At 47.2% G+C, this 26339-nt stretch overlaps 1 protein-coding gene across 3 annotated transcripts in view; it reads right to left on the reverse strand.

The window, feature by feature from the left end:
- The window catches only part of FRMD4B (FERM domain containing 4B), a 108687-nt gene that overhangs the window by 75643 nt on the left and 6705 nt on the right, over window positions 1-26339 (reverse strand). The window contains exon 1 of one of the 3 annotated variants that reach the window (XM_021409421.1): window positions 1352-1486. The exons of the other annotated variants lie outside the window; for them this stretch is intronic. The gene's annotated coding sequence lies outside the window, so the exon portion shown is untranslated. Of the gene's footprint in view, window positions 1-1351; window positions 1487-26339 lie in introns of those variants that run through there. 3 annotated transcript variants of the gene reach the window in all.

The following is a 26339-nucleotide window of genomic DNA, read 5'->3' on the forward strand; positions in this document are numbered from 1 at the left end:
GGTGGCAGCGTTCCCGGCCCCGCTTTATTCTTTGCCCCGGGGGCAGCTTTTTCAATATGAAAAAAAAACAAAAAAAATGGGAAAAAAAGAACAAAACCAAGAGTGATTGGGAAAATTGCAGCATCCCTTCCACATCACCTGAATCTCTGTTGTCTTACACCAAAAAATTATGCACGTCACCCCCTCGAAGCAGTGGATCCATTTCTTGCGCTCCGATCTCTGCCCCCCGACATCGAACATCCGGGGGGGGGGGGGGGGGGACACAGGGACGCCTGCCCCTCCAGGGGCTGAGAGCTCCTTCTGCACATCATGCACTCATTGGTATGACTTGCACAGAAACAGCAAAGGGAGAATAAATTCAGGGATTCCATCACAAATCTCATTGATGTTATATTTCCAAACCCTCTGGGAGAAAACAAAAAAAAGTTACATATAATATCCTTCAACAATCAGCAGGAGGAAGGGATAAATCAAATGCAAACCCCCACCAGAATGCAGCAGCCACTGGAATACAATGCCTGTGTCTGTATCGCTGAGTTGTGCATTAGCCTTACACCAGGTAAAATTGTAGCACAGCACCATCTGTTCCTCAATATGCTTGCTGCCACAGCAGGGATTTACTCACATATCCCTTGGAGGAGTGCTGAGCTGATGGGCAGGATGTCTGTCACCGGAGAAAGGGATCTGTCACCTGCCTCTATGGCACACAGGGGATATTCCCTATCCTGGATTATCTCATGGGGCATGGGGTGGGCTCACAGTGCCAGCTCTAGTGAATAGAGCTTGATGATGCCACATATCTTCACAATACTGCAGGAGAAAGCACATTTTCCAGCTGTTTGTGCCTTATGTCACAGCACATTTATATCAATAATTTCATTTCTAAACACCCACAAATTTTCCATTATGATGGAGGAAGGAGAAGAGCAGCTTGCACTCCCTTACCTTTAGACCAGGGTATAAGGGACTTGTGCCAAAGACCACCTGAGTCCCAGCCATTAGCCAGGGAGCTTCCAATGTGGATTTGAGGCAGATCTCAGAGCAACTAAAGCACTTCAGAGCTCAGTGCAGCACTGGCCCCGCAGGTCCTGGTGCCCAGCAGGGTGTGGGCGGGAGCTCTGAGCCCAGCAGCATGGTGCAGGATCCCAGGTCTAAGAGCCCACAGAGCCCTCTTGCTCCCTCTGCCACAGTACTCAATCCAAGTAGACTTGGATCAATCCAAGCTTCTCAATACCCTTTGTGCTAAGGCACTCCTGATCTGAGCTCCTGGGAACACCTCCAGCCACACGAACAGAACTGAACACACAACAGAATTCTCCCATGCTCGGCACAAACAATCTCAGCCTCTCACCTGAGAGCCGATGGCAGGTACCTTCTGGAGCCAAAAGCTGCTCGCAATGCCTCACTCTGTACCACGCTCCATAAACCCCTCCTCAGTTCCGTACCAGACCCTGCTTGGTGCCCTGAGCCCGGCTGGAGCCTCTGCAAAGCCCTCCCAGAGCAGGCACCTCCCCGCCAGCGCCCAGCGATGGGCAAACTGGTTCAGCCTGCTGCATGCAAGGGCCCACAGGGCAGGAGGCGTGCAAGCTGTTTGCTCCTGCTCTGGCTTGGAAGGAAAAAGGAAAAAAAAAAAGAAAGTGGTTTTGCAGGATTTCAGACTTTCCCCCAGCCACGTTCAAAGGGGATGTTTGGTGACTGAAGGAAAACAAAGCAAGAGTCAGAGATTTCACGCTAAAGGCAAGCTCCAGTATTTTTACATGCGACTTTGCTTTGCTGCACTTCAGCCACCTCTGCCTTACCATGAAAACACTGCTGCTGATCAGGAGACACCCACTTCCCACACAACCCCAAGGATGCGCTCACACCCAAAGGAGCACATGGCTTGGCCACAGAGGCCGGAACGTGTCACAGAATGTCACTTGGAGAATGTGACATGCAGAACTCAAACCATCTGAAAACACCTCTGTGCGGTCCCACCTCTGGCACACTACCAGAGGTAACATCTACTGATAGCACCAGGACTTCACGCGCCAATCTCCTGCCTCTGCTTACCCCCTCACTTTTCACTACCATGTAAGAGTTTCATCCTATCATCATTTGACTTCAGTCCAAATCTTTCACGGGATTCCACAGCAAAGAAAGCATCAATTTGCCCTCATAAAACCTCAAGCATGCTTACAGGGAGAGATTTTCCCAGTTTTTACCCGCAGTTGCATAGACCCTCCCTGTTCAAGCCTCTAACTGCAAACTGCCTACAGATTCAGGCCAGTATGTTGCACAGACACTGGTGCGTAGCTGGAACCATGGCATGGCTCCTTGGTGTTGCTGGTGCTCTCCTTTCCAGCAGCTACAGCTGCTGCATGTCTCGCTTCATTCCAGATGCAAACCCAGCCTTGCTTTACATCTTTAAGTTCATCTCTGCATAATTCTCCTCACCATTAGATTAATGAATGAAGTGTTTCCAAGGTACAGATATGTACATGCTCCTTAATTACAGGAGTCAGGCTGAAGCAGATCCTTAAACACACAGCTCCTGACTAAGCTCTAACCCCACACACCCAGCCCTCCCTGCATGCCCCTGGGTGTCCCTGACACAGCCTGGAGCAACAAAGCTTCCCAGCAACAAGAGTTCCAATACTCTTGATCGAAGTCACGCCTGCACTCTCCTCCAGCGCTATGCAGGCACCCCTCATGTTAACCAATTTCCTGGGAGCTGGATTCATTGTCCCTGGTCCCCCCTGGAATTGCTGTGCTGCCAGGCAAGGCTCAGTAATTGCAGCTGTCAGACAGGACCCACACTGCTCTCAGCCCTACGCGTACCACAACACTCTAGCAGCTGGAGAAATAAGGGATGCAAAAAGAAAACCTGCAGCATCTCACCTACAGACATGAAACCAAACCTTTCTTCACACAGGGCCATCAGCACTGATTCACACCAGCAGGTGTCAAAAGTCACCCTACAATTTTCCCCACACTGAGAAATCCTGCACAGAAGCTTGCCCTTCACCTGCAGCAGCCTTTCCTCCCCCAGATCAGCCCTGCAGTGCTGCAGTTCCCAATAAAATGTAGGGGGCAGGGGCAGAAATAGCTGCACACCAACACGAAGGGCCAAGTCTGACAGCACAGAGCTGCCTCCATACCTCCCCGAACCCACGACGCTCTCTGGGTGTGAGATATAAATCACCTTCTGCTTAGCGTGCACTAATCTCCCAGCACTCAGATTCCTACCAGGTAAACAGGGCATCCGTTTAAATTGAGATTTAAAGGATTAGGCTGCTCCCACGTTTCAAAAGGCCATCAGTGGTGAGCACCCTCCCTGCTCCCGCAGCGCTTTGCTGCAGGCGGCAGCACGCTAGAGGGCAGCCGGTGCCAGGCTGGGCTCCTGCTGCCTCCCAGCCTCCACCAGAGACCCCTGCTGCTGGCTCTGCTCCCCATGGCTGCCAGCTGAGCAGCCAATGGACAGATAGCACCAACCACAGCCATCTCTCATCAGAATGCCCACACCATCACGCGCTGAGCATCTTCGTGCCAGACAGACAATCAGAATTCCAGCCCTAACGCTGGGGAATTTGTTCCATTTCAGATAATTCTCTTGGTAAGATCTTACTGGGTTGTCACTGACTTGGTATGGCAATTCATTCTCAAAGAATCATTAAGGTTGGGAAAGACCTCGAAGATCATCCAACCATCACCACTGTGCCCACTAAACCATGCCTGTGTGCTGTTAGGAAATGCACTCCCTTAGATCACTATCCCCATGGAAACTTCTCCCCAAGGTTTCAACCACTTCCAGTGGGACCGATTTGCTTCTATCATCGCTTCATCAGATCCCACATTTCAGATCAACCCCCTTCTGATGGCATTACGTGAGGGACAAGGACCCTGCCCCACAGCTCCCTGCAGTCACCTGGAGCCTCCCCCCATTCATCCATCTCTCAAAGGGCAGCAGTGCCCTGCAGAGCCCAGCCCCCCACACAGCCCAAGCCCTGCAGCCAGCCCTGCTCCAACCACTGCCTTTTGACGGACCGAATTTAAGTCTGTTATAGACCAAGATGTGACAAACTGGTACCTAACAGAAGAAAATTGCTCTCAGACTAGAAAGGAACATAATTTAAAAGAAACAGCAAAGAAAGAACCTTAACAGGATGATTTTTCTCTGTATTTTACAAGATGCTCTCTGCCCCTCAAGGCCACCATGGTCCCAACTGCACACCCGGATACAAGCCACATCCAAAGTGTCTTTGCATCTAAAGAATGAAATAATTCTGCGAGCAAACCCCTGTGAGAATTGGTCCTCTCCACAGCCACTATACAATTAGTGTCCTCCTGCTTTGTGTATTTTAAGAGCCCGCCCTGTCCGTCTGCCTCTGCGTCAGCAGATTTTCAGTGTGGGGAAGCCAGGGTTTGTTTCATAAGCATTTCGCCCATCTGTCCCTTAGTTCTCCTGAAATCACAGCAAGGCAACAGACAGAGGTCACACTCGGCTCTATTACTAGAAAGTCAGCCCAGAGCTACAGCACTGTGGGAAAGCACTCTGGGCACAGCAGCATATGAAGTCATCGTCTGATGCACCTGCAGCAGCTTAGGTACTCAAGCAGAATGAAATCCAACCCCTTCCAGAGCTATTTTAGCTCTGCTTGGACAGGGATTTCCACTCACACACTTAGGTATAGATTAGAAAGGAAAAAAAGCCAACCAACCAAGCCCGCTCAAGTTCAATAGCATCCCATCCGTTTTTAAACAATGCTCTCATGCCAAAACCTCTGCTGGGATTTTTATTTTATTTTCCAATTCCAGTAATGCAGCAGTGCATATTGATTTTGAAAGACTGGACAACACTAAGTAAGCAGGATGCAGGGGCAGCCAGGAAGAGCTGCGGAGAGGAGGGACCGCGCAAAAACATTGCTTCATTACTGGAAGACAGAGAGAGTCCATCTCCTCCCTTGCCTGAATGGCAAGCTTCCCATCAGTTTAAAGGGAGCCTGAACCATTTTGGCCATAAGGAAGCCTAGGCAAGTCTAAATACAAAAGAAAAACCAGCCCATGTTATCTAGAGGCCTGAGGATAACTTCTATTCCAAGGAATGTTACACAGCATACACTTTATCTCACTGAAAAATGTGGCTGCATTCTGGGTACATTCAATCTCCTCAAGTTTCACACGTTCTGGATGGGTTTCCTGGAAGTCCCCCCAATGCTCTCCATAGGGCAATGCAGAACTTCCCCAGCCCTGGTATACACAGCACCCAAACCTTGTTTCTGTACTGGTACAAACCACCAGTCCTCTCCTTGGAACAGGACTATTTTATTATCTACAAGACAGAAGAAAAGAGAGTACAGGGAAGGGATTTGTGTTAGAAATTAATTAAAACATAATGCCCAAACAAATGAGTTACATCCCAGTTTATTCACTGCGTCCCAGAGGGAGAATATCCTTCTTATCAGAGCAGCTGAGAAAGTGAGGACAAGTCTAATAAAAAGGCAAGCTGGGCTTCCGAGAGTTGTTATTTTTAACTAATTCTCCCTTTTTGTTCCATGTTGTTTTAATTAAAGGGTTGAGATTGCATTAAGAGCCCAAGCTTGCAGTAGCATTAATCTGCAGCGCCCTGCAAAGCAGTGAGGGTTTGGCTGAAGTCACCAAGCATGATTTCTAAAGAGGCTGTTATGGTGCACGGAGCAAAGCACGTTAGGCCAGGAGAGAAAAGCATCTCCTCAAAGCCAATATCTGTCATGCAGATCAAGTGATCTTCTTACCTGCCAGTCCGCCCATTGCCAACATGCATTATGCACTTTTTGCTTTTTATGAAGTGCAAAACATTCGTTCCAAGAAGCAGGATTTCAATTTCAAAGGTCCTTGTAAGAAACGCAGCGCTTTCCACAAATGACAAAAGAGAATCTCAGAAAACACAAAGCTGAAATGGGAAGGGGAAAGAGGGAAAAGGAAGGCAGCCACAGGCAGCAGCAGCACCTAACCACAGTGCTAACAAACTCAGAGCTGTTCAACATGGTCAGAGCCCATTCCCTTGGCAGCTCACTGAAGCTGCAGTAATCTGCCCCCGAAGCTTTCCAATATCTACACTGGAGATCATACAGAGCGTCTGTAGATCAAATTAACACTTCCCAAAAACAACTTGCTTCGATTAAGTTGCTCACGGGGAATGACATAATTATGGGATAAAAGACAAAACTTCGTCTGGGATAAGAATGCAAAGAAGTGAGAGACGCATGATAAATTGCCACTTGGGTTTCTTTCTGTTTGCCTTTGGAGGTTCACAGGCCCAAGATTTCTTCAGCTACTTTGAACCTACAACCCTACCAAACAGGAGAGCATCTGCTGCAGTAACAGGACTCTCAGAGTTTGGAATTCAAGATGCACATAGAGGCAACAAAGCCAGAGGAGGCTACTGCTTGGTAAAACAGCAAATGCTGAAGGTCACCATTCCCCATCATTATCAGGGAGGGAGTGAGCTTGAGACTCCAGAATAGACAGCAAGGGCGTATAAAAATATTTTTAGGGCACGGACCAACCACTAAATGATGGGGTCAGGACAACAACTTCCTCCGAGGACCGACCAGCCCACAGTTGATCTGTATCAAGATGCAACTGTCAGCTGGCTTCCAGGCTTTCAAATTACTTCCATCTGCCTTCACCCAGACTGACAGCCAAGCTCCTGGAACGAGCACAGCCCCCACAGGCAGCTCTCCCTTCCTTCCACAGCCCACCAGGCGTTCCCTGATGGGGATGCACGTTCCAGTGCTGCCCTGCAGCCAGACTCAAGCAGCCCTGCCTCACTTTGTGCAGCACGGAGGAGCATGGGGACAACAGTATCTTTCTTCCCATTAGGGGAAGAAAGAGAGGACTGCTTCACTGCTTCCTCCCTAAGCATCATGGGGACACCAAGGGCCACCCAACCTTGCGGCAGAGCTGGTCAGCACCAAGGAAGGGCCCAGGTGTTTCCTACCTAGGGACTGTTACCAGGAGCTGCTCACATCCCACCCCACCTGCTCCCTTAGGGAGCAGAGCACTGTCCTTGAGAGCTCCTTCCCCAGCTGCACACTCAGTATTCATCAAGGACTCCTGTTGTGTGTTCCAAAGCATTCAGCAGCCAGAACAAGAACAGGAGCTGTTCTACTCCAGGATGGCAGTCCTGGAGAGCAGGACATGATGTGAACAGGGCTGAATTACATGCTGATGTTCAACTTCACTGCTCTATAACGCTTCTCAGAAGAAGAGAGTGAATATTTTGCAACTGAACTGCCACAAGAAATAAGATCCACCACATTCAACAGCTACTCCTTTTAATAATATTCTTAACAAAGCCGCTTTCCTACTCCAATTCCCAGACACATCACAGGCTGCCATGAATAAAACAGCAGTGTAGCAGAGGGACATCACCACCTGCATCAAATGCAGCTGCATGTGGTAGTGCTCAGGAAGCGAGTCCTTCAGCTGGTTTGTACATCACTCCTCTGCTGCTCCTCCCGCAGCCGGTTCAGCAGTATTTGATCTACAGCAATCCCCAAAGGCAGTTCTAACCCTTTCAGCAAAGACAAATATGCTCAGCTTCAGCATGTGGAAGTGGAAGTGCTTCTTCAAATCTAAGTACCGAGCCAAAACAGAGAACACTTGTCTCAAAGCTAGGCCGTAAGTGCTCTTCCATCACTTGGAAGACGTTCTCCCAGCCCTCCCTTCTTCCCCTCTTAGAGAAAAAGAGGCACAGCAGCCTGGCCCTACATGCAACGCAGAGCTGGGAGCACAGCCACATCTGAGCCCACTGCCCCATCCCACAAGCAACAAACACTTCCAAGCTCTGCTGCAGCAGCACTGAAATAGCACACACAAGACAAAGCCTGCAGTAATCCTGCTTTCGCAGCTTGTTTCATTGCTCTGTGCTCCAAATGCTGTTGGAAAGATCTCTGATGCAGGCTCTAGGTCCATTTAACAATCCAATCTAATCATTGTATTTCATTTCTCAGGCTATCAGCATGTAATGGAGCCGTGGCTCCCTGAGCTCCTGGTGCCTGGCAAGGGCTGGTTTGTGCCAGCACAGCAAGCCCACCACTTCCACCAGCCAGACCCAAAACCCATAGCATGTCCTGGGAACAGGAACCCTGCTCTGTCCCCAGCACCTGGAAGGGATAGTTGCCCAGGTATTTTTCCTACTCCCATTTCTCCCAAATAAGAGAAAACCACTTAAATGAGATGTGTGCACGTATAAAACAAACTAATTAACGGCCTCAGCCTGGATCAGTGGAATCAGCATGCCTCAAGCAGCAACGCAGCAGCTCCACATGCTGTGCTGCCAGACTTGCACCTTCCAAGTAATCCTTAACCCCCCCCACCAGCAGTTAGCTGCCTGCTGAGGAGCCACTTCCAAAATTCAAGCTCTGGGAGGACTTAGTTCCAGCCAGAAACACCGCAGAGTACCTGCAGCAGTGCAGGAACCAGCACTGCGCCCAGCGGTGAGGAGATGAGTGTCTGCCCCGACAGGCAGAAGGACCAGCAGGACGGCGTGGAGATGAGCTGCCTGCTCCCACTCAGAGCCCATCCACTCTGCAGGCACAGAGCAAAGGCTCACCAGCCATCCATCCACCTGTGCTTCATACAGACATCCAGTCCCAGCGGTCATCATCTTTAAATTCAATCACAAATATTCCGCGCAGCTGGAAAACTTCTTCCAGACAAGATAAAACAGTTGAGTTTTAAGTATTCATTTTTTGTTTACGTGTTGGGGTACGGGGACAGCACGTTGCTGTTCCTCCATCTCCTGCCCATACAGCCCATCTCTGCTGGGTCGCAAAGCACTGGGTCAGGGAGGGTGCATGGGGATAGCAAAACCAAGTGACGTGACAGCATTTTGGTGCTGCTGGGCTAAAGGAAGCCACACACTTCATTATCTACAGATGTACAGATCCAGTTTTTAATCTGGTTATGGAATTTTTTTCCTTCCCCAAAAGGTTTAAAGCAACAAAGAGAGCACAAAGGGAGAGGTGGGAGGACTGTGGCAGCACAAGGGAGATGAGGAACCGGGGGCTCCTGCTTTTGATGCTTTGATGATCACGTCATTGCAATTACTATGTTGAGGGCTCTGCTGTGTCACTGGTAAATAAATCATCTAAGGGAATTAACTGTGCGGGGAGCTTGCACCACAAGTCACTGCAGGTAAAAATGATAAGAGAAGTCAGAGCATTTCAGACAGGAAAAATTCTAACATACCAGAAAAACAGAGTCATGTATACTTGGAATCCTTGATGTAACAAACACAGAGCTTGGGTAGGTGCCTGAGCAGGGAGGATAATGGAGACTAGCTCCAGCCACACAGCTTTGGGGAAATGAAGCCATCAATTAATCATGTGTACTCAACTGCAGACACAAAGAGGATGAAGAACCAGAGAGAATTTGTCATCTGTAGGGAAATGTCTGGCACTCAGCCTTCCGAAAAAAAACCCTTCTGATACTGAAGACACAATACAGCAATTAACTTCATTTAAAAAATAAATCTACATAATATATTGCCTTTTCTCCCCCTCTTCTCCTATCACAGTGAATGAACTGATCCATAACACAGTGATTACACAGCATTTCATATCTGTGTCTAAGAGTGATCCAAAGTAAAACACGATCCCAAACACTTGAGAACAATCCGTTGATTGAAATCTCCTGCCATGACTGATGCCTGTTTTATAGATAAGCAATCAAACCCACAATGGTTAAGCAACTTGCCCATGATCCTACAAGCAAGCCAGCACTGGGGGCCAGGCCTTGGGCTGCCCCATGGACCTTTGGTCATTCTGGGCTCTGCAGCTTTACCTTCCCTTTCCCCCATCCTCCTGCTCTCCCCCAGCCTCAGCCAGGTCTGATTTACCTGGAGCTGCTGCCCCTCAGCACCTCCATCCATTCCTTCTTCCACGCAATCTCAGCCCACAGGCTCCAGAAATGCTTTCTGCACGCCTACTTGGCAATTCAGAACATCCTTGAACTCCTCCATCAGCTCTGTATTTGCCTATAATCCCCTTTGGATCTAAAGTGTTTATACAGTATTACTTGCAAGATTTAACTCAAAGATGATTAATTGGGTTTTGTGATTTTTGGCTTCATTTTGATTTCAAGGCAGTAACAAAGCCTGGATTTCAGTATCTTATGGACCTTGCCTTGAATCAAAGCACTTCTGAGTTTGATGAACTGATTTATAGCCCTGAAGGAGACTCAAGGTTCTGTTCCAGTTTTATCTCCCCCCACACTCAAGCCCACCTAGCGTCAGTGGGAGCACATTCTATGATCACATTCATAACAACTGTATCATGTTTATTCCAGAGCAAAACCCATCCATCCCACTTGCAACTACTTAAAGCTCAGACCTAGAGCAGAAGAATGAGCTGAAGCAAGGCCAGCTGAAGTGACAGCACACAGCAGTGTGCACAGCACAGCTCCTGGCTCTGCACACACCTGCCCCAGGGTGCAAGGATGCAAAGGGCTTGCAAAACACACGCAGCTTACGGCTAATGCAGTTCCCCTCAGTCCTCCCAGGGAAGGTGGTTTTGTATCTCAAAACCTGGCTCCTGCTTCACATGAAACCTTACACCTGGATGGAACCCAATCCACTTGAAGCTGCCCCTGGAAAAGAGACACTGGCTAATGCCATCATCTTCCCTGCAAGAGAAGTGTTTAAAATCACTGCACCTTTGATCACCTTTAATTCCTCAAACTGATGCAGCAGCAGAGAAGCAAGTCATTCCGCTCCCATGACCTTGTATAACAGAATGCTCCTAAAGAGTAATTTGTCAGAACAGTCAAGAAAACCCTCCCTGCAAGAAGCCTTACTGCATTCAAAGTCAACACATCGGTGAGCTGTACCCAACGTGGCAATCTGAGGGCATTTCTCGTAACACAGTACACTTTCCTGCCCCACTAGAAGCAACACGAGAAGCTGCCCACCAACTCCTCCAACACAAAGCCTGAGACGTGACCCAAACCAATTCCATGGCAGCTTTGCAAGGTGACTGCATTGCACTGGGTCCTTGCAGCACCACAGCACACCTGCACAGCACCGCACAGCCCCCAGCCACAGCTCACAGACCAGCAGAGCAGGCACAGAGCAGCCCAGCTGCAAGATGCATTAACAGCTCCCAGACCCTGGGAATGGCCTTGATCAGTATTCCCCACAGGGACTACTTTTGCTGCAGAAAATGAGTTTATTATTTATAGTAGGAAATAAAAGTGGCTCTCTGCAGCTGAGAAAGCCACTTTCAATTTTGGAGATGTCTTGATACAGTGTATTATGCAAATGCCTTACGCACACACAGGATTGCCACCATTCTAAGAAAACTTCCCAATGTTTAGTCTAATGACAAACTTTTTCCATTAACTTTAACAGCATCACAGTCTGAACTCTAAGTCCTCTATACGCTTACAGTGGGTGACAGCCAAATTTGCTGTTTCTGCCCCAAGTTCTCATCAAAGCTCTGTGGGCCACACTCCACCTACCCGCATTCTGGTCAGTCAGCATGATTTGATCTGCAACCATTAATTCTCCCTGCAAACAGAGCCACTGGTTGGCTAGCGTTCTCAGATTTGCACTGCTGTATCATGTACAAGAGGCATGAATTCAGGGCATGCTTAAGCTACAAGCGACTGCACTTACATAGCACTTTGTGGAATAGTTTAGAGAACTGAGCACCTATTAAGCGCTCCCTGGGACTTCACGTGAAGGTTTAAACTGTTCTTACAGTTGAGAACGGTTCAAATAAGCAGGACAAGTTGACACCAAGCCACAGCACCTTGTACTATCTGTTGCCATTAGCTGCCAGTGAGATTTTAGGTCTTTCTGCCAACTTACAACACATTTTGCTCCTTCATCACTAGAGGCACAGTTTTGCTTAAGTGTATCAACTCTATAGGAACCAAGCAGTCTTTAGGAGAAGTTGCTTACATGCCACCTCCTCCCCTCCAGAAGGATCTGGAAATCCAGGACAGAGCACTGGTTACGGGAACACACTGATGGCCTCAGTCACTTAGAAATAAGTGATAGAATGACTGTGGATTTCTGAAGTGGATAGGACATACGTTTTGCAGGAGAAGGAAAATTTCCCTAAGAATTGTTCCCCAAGGAAAAAAGAACCTTAAAGATATTAGATAGACTATAATACTACTGTTGTTGAAAAGAAATCAGGCAATGCAAATAAGCACAGATGCACTCAAGCGAGTCCCAAACAAGGATGGGGTCAGGAATGTAAAAATCCAACCCCTCTTTAATGCAAACACTAATCACAGCAGGGCTATACAGAAAGGCTTACAAACTGTAATCCAGGATCCTCATCTTATTTTAGTGCTGGGTGGCACGAAGCCTTGAGGCTCAGCAGCTCCCGGGGGGCTCTATTTCAAACCACCCTTACAGCAGGGAATTGTTACACAGCATTTAAAAATAAATAGTGCTGGGAAAAAAGTCAGATGAGTTTCTGGCTCCTAGGCCATGCAGATGCGATGAGCAGCAAGTGCAAATTGGGCAGATGCCCCCAGTTCCGACCCAGAGAAACACACCCTCTGAAGTTTATGGAAACAGAACATCAATTGAAGAGGCAGAAAAAAAAGTTAAAATCCACAGCTACTGGTGAAAGAGTAGGAGGGAAAAGGACAGGCACAGCTGCGGCAGAGTAAAAAGATAGGAAATACTTCATTTTACTTTAAGTGGAGAGCATTAAAATACATGCAGAATTACATACAATATTCTCCCCTGGGAAACTGAAGTTTATGCCTGGTCTGCACATGAGGATAACACAGCTGTGACAGAGCAGGCCTGTAATTAGGTCTCCGTTGTGCCATCAACAAACACAGCCTTTATGAACACGCATCCCCCAGAGATGCGAATCCCACGCATCCTCAGCTGAAAGCTCATCCATCTCCCATTTACAGCCTTACCGTCTTCTGCATTTCATTTTGGGTTTGATTATGAGATGTTCACAAGAATCTATTAAGTCGAATGAAGAGCGAGTGGCAAAGCAAACCAGCAGCAAGTGCTGTACCCATCTTTGCCAACAGCACTGCAACGCTCTGCTTCCCAGTGGGGCACTAGGTGTCCCATTGCTGCTCTGGGGGATCTTACAGTGTAATTTCGCTTTGCTCTCACTGTAAGTCCAAGGAGGTGAACGGTGCCACTGCTGAGGGTGCATGTGTTGCAGCTATAGCATACAGCTCATTTTCTACCAGCAACCCACTTACCTGCCAGGGAGGCATGCACTTCCCTGGGAATACAACATGCCTACATGCAGTGTGTGCCTGCTGCCATAAACTTCCCTTCCACATAAACGCATGCTAGGCATAAGAACAACTATTTTTGTGTATGTGTATGTTTTGGCTCCTTCCTCCGCAGGGAAAGCCTAAAATGAGGGGGGAAAAGATGACTTGAGAGCAAAGATAAGAAAGCAACAGAAAAACCAAAGATGCCAAGGGAGCAGGGCTGTGGATAAGCTACATTCCAGCAGCAGAGCTCTCCATACCCAGCAGCATCCACAGGAGCAGCATGCATGCACCGGAATAATGTGGCCGTAACTCACAGAGACATCAGCAAACAACAATTTTCCTGCTTACTGCAGATAGCTCCTAGTATAATTCAGCAAAGACACAGAACAGTCGATCATATTTCTCCTCCTTCAGAGCAGCAACATCATTTTATTCAATGGTTGCTCATTGTTATGTTGGAGCTGACTTAGATTTTCTGTCGTAGAATTCACAGGAGCATGCAGCTTGGCCAGATAGCTCCAAATCGTTTCAGATTTCACAAAGCATCTCTGATGAGAGCGCCTCAGCAGCATCCCCCTGTAACAGCACCAGCATGCCCGGAAAGCCTCAAGAATTCATATTCCATTTAACACCACAGGGCATTAAGCGATCAGCTTTCAGAAACATAAGGACACCAGAAGACAGCCTCCTTACAACACTGCTGTGTCATCACAGCTGCCTGCCCCAGTGGCTAGATGGATGAAGAATCCCACAGGCAGCCATGCAGTTCTTCCTGCACATTGGGCAGCCCTGGCAATGCCTAGTTTGTTTGTTTTTCCGTATTTGAGTCAAGGAAGACTTTGTTTACCAAGAGAATATTTACATGATACCGATTAAAGCCATTCAGTCAAGACATCACACCTTTAGAAAGTCTGGCTGTGTTTATTTCATGCACAAGGTCTGCTGTTCCCCCTTGATTCAGCAGTTCAGGCTTCTTCCAGCACACGCTACAATTCTCACCTCTCCAAAGCATAAAGACATGACAATACTGGGTCTTTATCCAAGAAACGTTTAAGAAATTCAGCACCTGAGCTCTCAGCCACTCAGATGCTTCTGGACGCAAGCTCATTTCTATTTCAAATGAGAGCTGAGAAAAACTTTGAGGAAAAAACACCCAAATGAACGCACACGCCTTTGGGAACAGCAGCTCCTGAAGCAGCCAGTGCTGCACGCTGCTGGAGACAGAGCGTTGCTACAGCTTTCATTTGGGACCTAATTTTGCACAAAGTTTTCATCACGTTCACAGCAGCCCAAGCGGAAAGGGCATTTAACACGAGAAGCACAAATTTCATGGTGCACCAGCACAGCAGCACGGGACTCACTGCAGTGTAAGCGTGACAAATCTGTTAAGCCTCTGGGCATTTGCACAAAGGTAAGAGTGCTCCTTGCCTCTCATTTAAAAGACCCCCTAATGGTAATGATGATGGTTTACTACCTAGGGAACAGAGCACTTTGCTTTGGGACAGTGTTTTCTATAAGACAGCTTTCTACACTCTCTGTCCATAGGTAAAGTCACCCAGACCCACTCACAGGGCACATAGAGGGCCATTCATTTTTGGATCCCAACCCTTCCTTGCCTTCACTTACCCAAACCCAACTTCACACAACCCCACTCCTCCTGCCAGCGCCCACTGCAGGTTGGGAGCTAATTCACGACAGTTCATTAGGCTGCTGTAACTTCAGCAGCAGCGATTCCAGCTGTAACCTTCCTAAATGAATTCTTCAGAGACACCACCCCACCCTTGCAAAAAAGGTAATTAAGGATTCTTTAGCCTGCTCCCAGAAGATCACAAGGCAGATGCTGTCAGACAGGTTTGCTTTCTGTTATTACCAATTTTAGCAGCAATTTTTTTTCCTCTCCTAATCCCATTTTGAATATCAGGTGCTCACCGAGACTCATACTGAAATGAAATAAAGAGGATTATGGTAACCACCCAGGCAGCAGCGCGCTGCTTGAGATGGAGCCTAGAGGACAAGACAATTAACTACACCAGGATTGATTGCTCTGCCCAAAATTTGGAGGACATATTTTTCCAAAGCCCCTCAGCCCTCCAAATATTGGCTCAAGTTCTATGTTGTACTCACAGTTCATTTCCTAAGGGAATGATGAGCATGCAGAACGCGTCCCATCGTTAAGCGTTGTCTTTAGAATCTGGGTAAATACTGGCACATTCCTGCCCAACTCAAGCAGAGTGGGTTCTGCTCTCACAAGCAGACCTCGAGGAACAGCTGGCTCTCACCTTGCCTCCCTGTTTTCACTAAAACCTGAGACACAGCATGACTGATTTTGTCCTCTGCTTGCCAACATTGTTAAACCCTCACAGGGGACACAGTCATCCCACTAAATGATTACTCTAAAACATTATTTAGGAGAAAAAGGGTGGCTGTGACCATGCCAAGAGGTTCTAGCACTTAAAAAAAGCCTTATGTGAAAGAGCTAAGCTTTATATTAATGAAGCCATGCTCGTGTTCTATTACTCCATTCTGAGTCCATTTATATCCACAGCAGACAACTCACGTAACCCCTCTGCAAAAGAGATCCTGTACTGAGCAGCACAAGCTGTTAGAGGTACCTGAGCACACCGAGCTTGCAGTTCAGTTACAGGCTAAAAAGCAAAGTACAACACAGAGCATTGCTGGGCGAACACAGGGCCTCCATAGGGCACAGCTGCCTGTGCCCAGACCCTGCAGGGCACAGCTCTGCGTCTCCATTCAAACCCAGCTACAGACTATTTTTAAACAATCTCTGCATCTCTATTTTGAATGAAGACAAATGCAATTCAATTTAACATGCACCTGTTAGGAACGCTGGGAGCGCAGTGGTTAGGAGCATCACCACCTCATTTTCAGAGGAGGTATTTCAGTAACAGTGATATTACTCACCTGTAATAACAACACTGAGAACTTACTGCATGGTGGTTGGCTTGAATGCCATTTTCGCTCCCATCTTGCCCCACTCCCCCCCTCAGGTACACATCACAGCTTCAGAGAAATTGCTTGCTTAGAATAATTGCACGCTGAAGGGACAAACAAAACTTTCAAAGCCTTCTGTGCTTAAGAAGGGCATAAAGCACCACCGAAAAATACCTCTAAATCCTCCCTCCCACTTGAGTCAAATACCATACCTTATGCATAACAAAGACATAGGATAATAAATCGGGATGCAGCACAATAAAAAAGCGAAGCAAAAAAGTCAGAACAAAACAACTGATAGGCACATACATACACAATTACATGGACAAATACATGCCTCAGACTCCAGGCCAGAGACACTAACGCTGAGAAACCACCTGAGGTCACAGAAGTCCACCCATGAGGATCCCCATGGTATGTCTGGTCCCAAGCTCCATCTGCTTTAACGCCTCGGACACGCTCCTGCTTGCTTTCAGCCAGTGTTCCGGTGCCTGGCAGGGACTTCTCTGCACAATTCCCTAATGTGGAGCAAATCCAAATCAGGCACGTACCCATTTTCTCAGCTTTCTGCACTATCACTCCTTCTTACGTCACACTGAGCAGTTCTCCCATGCTGTCTGCACCCACCAAGTATTGCCATTACGTTTCTTTGCAGTGCCCTTCTGAAGCCTTCCCTACAGGGAGTGAAGGCGATGGATGGCCTGAAAAGAAAAGGCCAGCAGCCTGAGGGGATGGGCACTGCTGCTAAAACTGCTCTTACATCTGTCTTCCCCCAGAGGCAGAGCGCAAGCTACAGCCAGGTGTTGATTCATCTGTTCCAGACTTCTCTGCCAAACAACCTCCCCTCCTGCAAAGCCTTTCATTCTTTTCCAGAAGCATTAGATATCAGTGCTCCGGGAAGAGCAGCACCCGGCACCTTATCAGCCATCTCTTCCTGCACAGTGGGAGTTCCCCCCCCGCCCCCCACCCCGGAGGCACCGCTGCCCCACAGCCTCCCCCCAGAGCTGGGAGAGGCCCAGGGGGGTGAAGCTGCAGCACCCAGGACCAGGAGCTGGGAGAGGCACCTGGGGACAGCAGCAGGCACAGATCTGCCCTCCTCTCCATCCCGCACTCACTCACACATTTCTGCACCTCCTCTCCTCCCGATCTCAAAGAAGCAAATAAAGCAATTCCTGTGAGAAAGGGACCGGCGACTTCATTTTTGCAAACGCTTCATTTGCTGTTACCCATATTGCATCTGACGGCTCTGCAGAGCACTATTTTGCATCCGAAGGCCACATACCCACATGGATAAAATGAAGCTCCTATCCCCAACCCCGCTGCGGCTGGAGAGGTGAGGAGGAGCACACGGCCAGGCACCCGATGCTCTCCTCCCTTCTCTCCACATGTTCTTATCTTGACACCCTGCAGTGAAGACGCTCAGCAGCTCCAGCAGTGAGCAAAGCATGCCACTGTTGTTTCAGATCAGCTTTTACGACACGGGGCAGAACATCTAGGCACCAGCCAGTCAGGCTGGGACTCCAAGCAGTTTGCAGTAACGTTTAAGAGGTTGGATTGCAACTCTAGAAGTTACCAAGCACATTAAAAAGAAAGAAGCAAACATTAAATGCGATTTCTGGAGCCTCCAGGCGTAAGGTTGAGCCTGCAACTACTGCTCTCTGCATCCCTAGCACATCTCCATTCAGCTTTCACAGTTCAGGTCTCAGCTGAGAAAACATATCACATCTCCCCATTTATGCTTCCGAGCAGATTGCAAAGCAAAGGAGCAGCACCACGTCCTTCTTTGCTGAGACAAACTGCCGTGACCTGCTCCCACGCTGCCTTCAGCAGGACCACACAGCACAGCAACGGGCTGGAAGGGCAATCAAACTGATCCCACTTACCTGGAACCACCAGGCACAGCTTTCTAATGAGGAACTGCTGCTCAGTCGGTTCCCAGCAGCACTTCCATGCTTGCCACTCGCTGCGTTCATTTTGCACTTGCTTTTTCTTCTGGCTGCTACTCCCAGCACAGCCCCACCCGAGTGCTTTTCTTGACCTTTTTTCCCCTTACATTTCGTTTCAGCAGGACAAGACTACAGAACAACACCAGCATGTAAAAAACAATTACCACTTTGCAGAGGAAGCGCCAGACAGACAGTCTACCACAAAGCACAACCAGAAGAGCTGGAGACAACAACTGCTGAGCAAACAAGGAGTCCTGTTCCCGATGCCACCGAAATCCCATGCAGCCACTTTTCAGTCAAGAGCAAAGATGACACTGATGGATTTGAATAAACGTACCATATCTCAGCTGCTGCCTGCTCCAGGCTTCATCCAAGCAATGTAGGAGAGATTGGGAAACAAACAAAAGAAAAAGAACAAGAAAAACCCAAACAAAAACCCAGGGAAGGACTCCTCTGGCAGGAAGGAGAGAAGAGGTGCAGCTTGCCCTAACAAGCATATGATGCCGTGGCAGGGCGTAACTTCTGAAAGAGGAGATGCTAATGCACTGCTGAACACCACTTCCACCAGGAATCAAAGCTGTGCTGGGTTAACAAAAAAAACACAAAACAACAAATTCAGGCTGAGAATGACAGGGTTAAAGTTACCAACATCAGCTCCCCAGTGCTGAACTGAAGGCACCACGTTAGCAGCCAAGTTCTGTCAAGTCAGCAAGCTCAGTAAACTCAAACAGGGTTAAGGACTTACTTGAGCTGAATAGTTTTTACTACAAGTTTCTTCAAATACCTTTGTTATGAGAGCTGTTTATTTAACAATAAATCAAGACATATCTTATATGGCAGACAGCACAGCAGGACCTGCTGGTTTCCTTCCCTCCAGTTTATTTTTTGTACTTCTCAACCTACCACAGACTCACCTCCCTCTTGGACTGGGAGAGGACAACGAAGGAATTCCCATCCCTAAAGATGATTCAAACAAATAGCTTCATCCATTGCATGGCTTCCTATACAACAGTAGTAATAGAGCAGTAGCCACTAAGATTTAAAAGAAAGGTTTGCAAGGGAGAAGTAGGGTCTTCCACCATAGTGATGCCAGCCCATGCAAACACATCCCTCTTTCCTCCCCTCATCTTCTGTCAGGCAGAGTTGAGAGAGCCCGTTCTCTTCTCCTTGTGCCAATAATAATCAATTCCAAGTGACAAAGTAGGAAGCTCTGACATTAGCCTGCTTCTTATCAGGCTCGCGCTACTGCCTACAGAAGAGCTGCACGCACTGAGCTTGCTGGCATCCCCAGAATGTCTCAAGTTCACCAGGACCCATTTGCTTATTAGGTTTCAACTTCCATTCACCTTCTGTTTCACAGAAAGCTGTTATTAGATGACTCCCCTGTTGTTTAGCAGAGACTCAAATCCAACCCTTATGGCAATTTACTTGTAAGTACAACAATGCCTAAAACATGGAAAGTGAGTTATGCTTTTGCCAAGAGAGGCAGACTCACATGGTCACCATTAGGAAATACTGACAGATAAGCACATAAACGTTGCTCCATGCCAGATAATGCATCAGCCTCAAGGCTGCCAGACACCTCTGGAGCTTCTTACTTCTGACTCCGATGCAAGTAAAGTCAGGTTGTGCTGTAGAAGCGATTAGGAAAGGTCTCTCCTGCAAGCTTTTCCCTCTGCACAAGAGCACAGACCTAAATCAAGAGCTGCAACCAGTTTTCAGTGTGGAGACAACAGGAGTTTAATAAAAGTTCAGTTCATTACCTAAACCAGAAGTTTTTGTTTTGGAAGACCAAAGAAAAAAAAGAGTCCAGAAAGTTCCACACAACTTGTACACGTATCTTCTCCATCCTATTAACTAGCACATCCACAATAAATGCCAATTATATTTTAATTGCTGAAGTATTAGATTCTATCAACTCTCTGCTAAGACTTTTGTTGTTGGGGGAAGGAAGTAGAGCTTACAAACAACTGTTCTTACTGTAAAGTTATACAACGAATATGGTAGAGGTTAGAAAGACTTCTACTGCAGCACATCCTCTTAGCTGCCATGCTTCACCCTCCCACTCCACACATGGCTTTCATATGTGGTACAGTCCCTTTACTGAAAGGGTATTAGTAAAACATTGGTCACTGTAAGTTTGCTTGCAACCAGGTTCAGGCATCGTTCCCGCAAATGAAGATATTTCCTTTGTATTAGGCACAAGAGGAAAATCAGTGTCAGAGTTAAATATGTTTAAATCGCTGAATCTACAATCTGGAGGGGTTATTAGTTTGCTTTCTAAACTGGGAACATAAGTCTAGACTTAAACAGAAAGAGCAAAGAGAGATTTGTCTCACAACCACAGGAAAGCAAGGAGAAAACCGCCAAATCTTCATGCAAACGTAGCTATCTCCATGCATTAGGGACTCACTTTTGGAGATGCTTCTCCAGCTCCAGACACATTTTCCACCACTATTGCCTTTGGGGACAGACAACATGACAGACTATGTCATAGCCTGTAATCTTACCCTCTTTTTTAATCTTTTGAGATTTAAGATGTTTTATCTTTAGGAACTGCTTTCTGTATAGCTTTGATTCAGACCAAGCTTTCTTGCACAATAGCTACCAAACACATACATCTGCTTTCCATAACAGCCAAGCAGGATTCTTGAGACTGATGCAGCAACCGCACTCCTATAACCTATGCATTTAGCACAGTAACGCCTCAAGAGGTATTATGTCACATAATATCCATCAATATGCTATGATCTCAGCCTGAGGCTAGATTATGGATGGCAGCTGCCTTTTGCACAATGCCCGGCCAGGTCCAGAGCAGCGACCCTGGCAAGCTGCTCTCCTCCTCCACCCAGCTTTCTAGGCTCCCTCCCCCAAGCTGAGTCTGCTTCCTGGTCTAAAGCATCCCCACGTCCTTCCACCATGTTATCCTCCTCCATTTCCCTGTTACCTGAGCCTTCAGCTGGCAAAGAGATGAGTAAATCAAGCACTGCCATATGAAAGCACTCAAAGTCTTACCACAGCAACAGACTCTGCGGCGTTCTCCGGGCCAGGGCAGGCTGAGTCAAACACACTTTCCAAAATGTCCAATAATTATTATTACTTACAGACTTCCTTCTAAACAAGAGAAAACAGTGTCTGCACCAGGAAAACTTGTTGTGCCTCTCCCTCAAATTCCCGTAGGGTTTCTTGAGAAAGGAGGAAAAAGGATGCACAAGTTTTCTGCTGATGCCCATTTAATCCACCCATTTAAAAACAATCAAAATACTCCAAGAGATTGTTTTCTAATCACATTGGGCTTCAAGGGGAAATAAGAAAATAACTGTATGATCATTTATGAATAAAGCTGGAACATGTGGGAACTGGCATTTCAGTACAACTGTGCAACTACACAGCTCTGAAGCACATCAATACAGTATCCCAAGGAAATTTTTAAGTAAAACTCCAGGCAAAATTCTGGCCTGAAGATTCCAATTAATTTCAAGAGGGTTCAGATTTCACCATGGATTTTGTCGGTTGTCATTGGATTTTTCTACAGAAGTTGTTAAGATTGAAAAGCCTTGATAGATCTCTCTTTTCTTGGAATGTTTGTTGGGAAACAATAGTTCTGAAATATTTTAAGACTATACAGCAGTGACAATCCTTGCTCTACAGAACATGCAGAAAAGCATCTTATTTTCTGCTTTGTTTCTGCTTTAAAGAACGGAGGGGTTGTTTGTAGTGTAACACAAGGTAAACGTATTTGTCTCTTAAGCCATTTCTTCTGCAGTAGAATCTGAAAAAATAAAGGATTAACTGTATGAAAGACATTCATACATGGGGAGATCAACCAGCCTACGGAATTCTCTTTGAAAGCAATTAAGCACAGCTCAAACATTAGCATGAGAAAAGCTGTAGGGCTGCATGTTTTGCACATATTAGAAAGGGTTTGGGGTACCCACATGCCTCTACAAAGACACGGCTGCAAAACAGAACACGGGCAGGCTGTGATGATTTGAACTGATTACTGCCAATCAACACTGGATAACTGAGCACATGTACACTCTTCAGACCAACCAAGCAGTGGCTGAAAGGATTCTCCTGGCATAGAACCCAGACCACACCCAGCACTCATGGGATGTTGAGAATCCTGCTGCATACTGGAGGCACGTAGCAGTGACCAGCGCCGGCAGAGGAACAGAAGGACCTCGGTGCCATAGTTTTGTGTACTTGAAGTTCTGGGGCAACCTTGCCATCTCTTGGGCAACTGCTTTTGTAATGGTTTGGTAAACTGACCAACAATTCACAAGATTTTTGTTGTAGAACTGTGTTTCTTCTTCAGCATCTCTCTTAGTGCTGAAGTCCCCTTCCTTGGCACTGAAGTTTTGACAGCTGCTGTAAACCTGAAACTCACATCTGCTCTAATTTCAGGTGACCTACAAGGAGTTTATTCTCTAAACAAAGAAGCCATCACAACAGCAAGTCCTTCCCCAACCTTGCCTGTAGCTCTGTAGGCAGGCTAAGCAAAACCAAAGGGCTAACTGAAATTACAGCTTGCCCATCTTCTATATGCAGTCTATGTTCTCCAGAAATCACTGCAATTCTCAAGAACCCACATTTTGGTGGTTTGTTGTGTTGCTTTAAAAAGCAAAAGAAAACAAAACCCCCTGCTTTCTATAACAATCCTGTGGCTCAGTGCTATAGGTTAACAGTTGCTGAAAGCATTGACTCGTTATGACTGGGTGCAAGAGGAAGGCTTAATACTTTAAAGTGGCTGCAACCAAACAATAGCAAATTTGCCCACGGCTTTTCACTGTTTTATTGGATGCAAACTGCTTAGCCTGCTTTAAAAAAAAATAGATATACACACTCTAAGCCAGACAAGGAATTGTTCCTATAACTAATCACTGTCATACAACACCAATGTGAGGTCTATGAGATAAGGCCATAGCTCATTTACCAATAGTGCCCAGCAACCTACTTAGCATGCTGAGCTCTAGACTTAATATTCTCAGCAAACAGTTCTAAGTATGGACCAATCTTGCAGCATATGGCAGACTGCTGGTTTGTCTGATGCCTGATTGCAAATGCAGAGGTGCCAGGTCTTTGCCTCCCTTCAAGCAGCCCATCCTGCCATGACATGGTGAGCTAAAGCTTGATCTTCCTTTATCTCTCATGCGGGTGGGTGTGCTCCGCAGCTGTAGTCAGCTGGTCAGAAATCCTTAAACAAAAGAATACAGCTGCTGTATGAAGACTTGTTTGCAGAGTGAATGTGGAGAGTTGCCTGCAGACAAGTTTTGTTAAACACAGGAACTGTCGCGCTTGTACTCATGTTAGAAAAATATATTAAAGTCAAAATCCAACTGGGACACTGCCTGACAGCTTCAAGACCCAGAGGTCCTTGGTACCATATTACAGCTCCTCCTTTAGCAGTCTTTCTAGTTAAGCTGCACAACACCACACCCAAATAAGAGGTTGCTATTAAAGCTGGGCACAGCTCTCTGCACCCTATAATACCCTGCCCGTGGCAGGGGATTAGAACTAGATAGTGTTTATGGTTCCTGCCAACCCAAGCCATTCTATGATTCCAGGATTCTATGATACTCAGCTGGTCATGGCACCAAGATCCAGGCCCAGATACACAAGGCCCTAAGCCAGAGCTGCCTTACTCGGCCCCAAGTTGTGTGGCAGCACACCCAGAGGTAAGAGCAAGGTTTCCCAAACACATTTCCTAGTTAACCACAACTCCCCATCCCTTTTGCTGCTCATTACACTCACATTCACGTGGCTGCTGCAACACAGCAACCCAGAGAAGCGAAGAAAGCAAACAAAACACATTGCAGCCAATTTGTATGGAAAATCAATTTAGTTCAGACATCTCATTAACCTCCTAACCTGTTCACCCCCCAGCTTTAGTTTATACCACCACTTGCTTGGAAATACATCTGACACTTTGGGCCACCATTCCCACTGGAAAATGCAACAGCCATGGGCAGAGCCCCCGATTGCAAAGGACTGCATTCACCCAGTTCCTTGCACTCCCCTCCCTCCTCCCCACATACTGGGGGATGCTAAGAAACATTAGAAGAAAACACGATAGTGGGCATGAGATCCTTGAAAATTACACATGCCCTGCAGTGGGCCTCCCTTCTTCCCTCTCTGCCACTTTAATTACCAGAAACTAAGGGCAGACTCGCAGCTGCAGATGGGCATTCTTGGTGTGGGCATCAGGAAAAGAAGTTATAGAATGCGTTATAGCACAAATCTACAAAGAGCCCAGTTTCTAGAGATGAGATGCATTCACCACCCTTACTCCAGGGAGCAAGGCAGCAATTTCACTCACTAACCAGAAAATACCCCAGCTGCAGTGAGTGCAAAGCCAGCATCCCCAACAAATCACAGAAAAACGCTCACCTGCACGTTAGATCTCAGGAATTCATTTATCCTGCCGTGTCTTCAAATTTATGGCATTCCAGGGCTTAATGGATTGAAAGGTTTCTGTACAATTGCTGCCTTCTGACTACGATGACATTATATATTTCTAATGGACTGAAGTGCACTTTTAGTAAGTTTTTTTTTTTGACATGTCCAATGCATCAGAAGCAAACTAAAAAGATCAAGTCTGGCACAGGTGCACCCATGGAAGTCCAAGGAAATCAGCAAGACAAGTCTTGGCATAAAACAGACCAACGCCTGAAGCCCGCTCAGTTGCAGGGAATATAAATCTTGAAGGCAAGCATTGCTAAGTCCTGCAGAATAAGCTTTTTTAAGAAAAGGGCAGCATAACTCAAGAAAGAAAGAACACAGATGAGAACAGGCAACATCTAGATGCATACATTCCATCTCTGCATGAACCAGGCATAAGCACAGCACTGCAGTCCTCCCCAGGCTGCAGAGCAGCTCTCCAGCCACTCTAAGGTCTTACCTGTTACAGCCACATAAAAACTCATTAAAGATTGGACTACATTGCTGGGAATCCTGCAAAAGATACAGCAGCTCTGCTTCTCTTTGCTTATAGGATGGTGCCCTGGAAAAAGTGAAGTGGTCCTGCAGACAGAAGCTACTCACTGTCCCGTGGGCCAGCGCAGACACACAAACCCTTCCAAATGGGTGTAAGACCCAACCAGCATGCTGCAGATGGGACATTTTCAGACACAAGCTCCTGACCTGGCTTCCCCCTACGTCTTCTCCAGCCCCACCAGGGGCACTGACTTTTTCCCCCTTCCAATAATGACAAATTCGATCTAAGTCTCCAGCCACATTGAACACAGCTGCAGAGCACCTCATCCCACATATGAAGAAAAGGGAGCAGTGTGGTCAAAATTAAAGCCTTAAGTTATTTCACATCATTAATAGTAGAGTTAGGAAGCCTAGTTTACAAGCACAGCGTGTTATATAAACTGACCCAAAGCACTGCAGAGGCCACCAGTAATCTCCTGACCATGCAGCAGCTCCTAAATGAAGTTGATTTCTACACAGTTTAAACCTCTTCATGGGCAATTGGAGTCAAATTGAATCAAGGCTGCTGCACTTCCCACAGAGGAAAAAGGAGGATTTGCTCAAGTAGGAAGCTCTGGACTTTAAAACTCCCCAGGGGGGACGGAGACTGACGGGGAGGGTGACAATATATGTCAGAAGAGCTTCTGTGCCGAGAACCTGCAGTGAGGGGTGGAGGAAGAGCAAGGCGAGAGGAAGCGCACCAAGAACAATACAGGGAAAGGGGCTATTCTAGGGCAGGGGAGGAAGCAGGGGAAGCCAGGAAGGCAGCCACGGGTAACACAAGCAGAGGAAGCCAACGGCAGGAGTGTATTTCTGTCCAAATGTGCCCGTTCACAGGCTGACGAGCCATGTGCTGGGCATAAACACAAGGCTGCAACTCCTTTCTTTTAAAAGGAAGGGCAGGCACGGGGCAACGCTGAATGACAGCGCGGCGTGTCCCATCCCGCTCCTCAGACTCTAAGTTAGCGTGGGAATATTTCTCAGACCACGAGCCAACAAACGGCACTCATTGTCTGGCAGCGAGTAAATATTTGCTACCAGCTAAGCGGAGAGTGAAATTACGGCAGCGACGCTAAATTTTTCATCATCCTCGGTGGGGAACCGAATTCTCCCGAGCCCTTCCAGATGTGCATCCCGTGACCCATCACCGCCGGGATCCATCACTCCACCGGGATCCAGCGCTCCACACACCGCCGAACTCCGGCTGCGAGCGGGACCGCGGGGCACGAT

The sequence above is a fragment of the Numida meleagris genome, chromosome 11 (genome assembly GCF_002078875.1).
Source record: "Numida meleagris isolate 19003 breed g44 Domestic line chromosome 11, NumMel1.0, whole genome shotgun sequence".
Lineage (NCBI taxonomy): Eukaryota > Metazoa > Chordata > Aves > Galliformes > Numididae > Numida > Numida meleagris.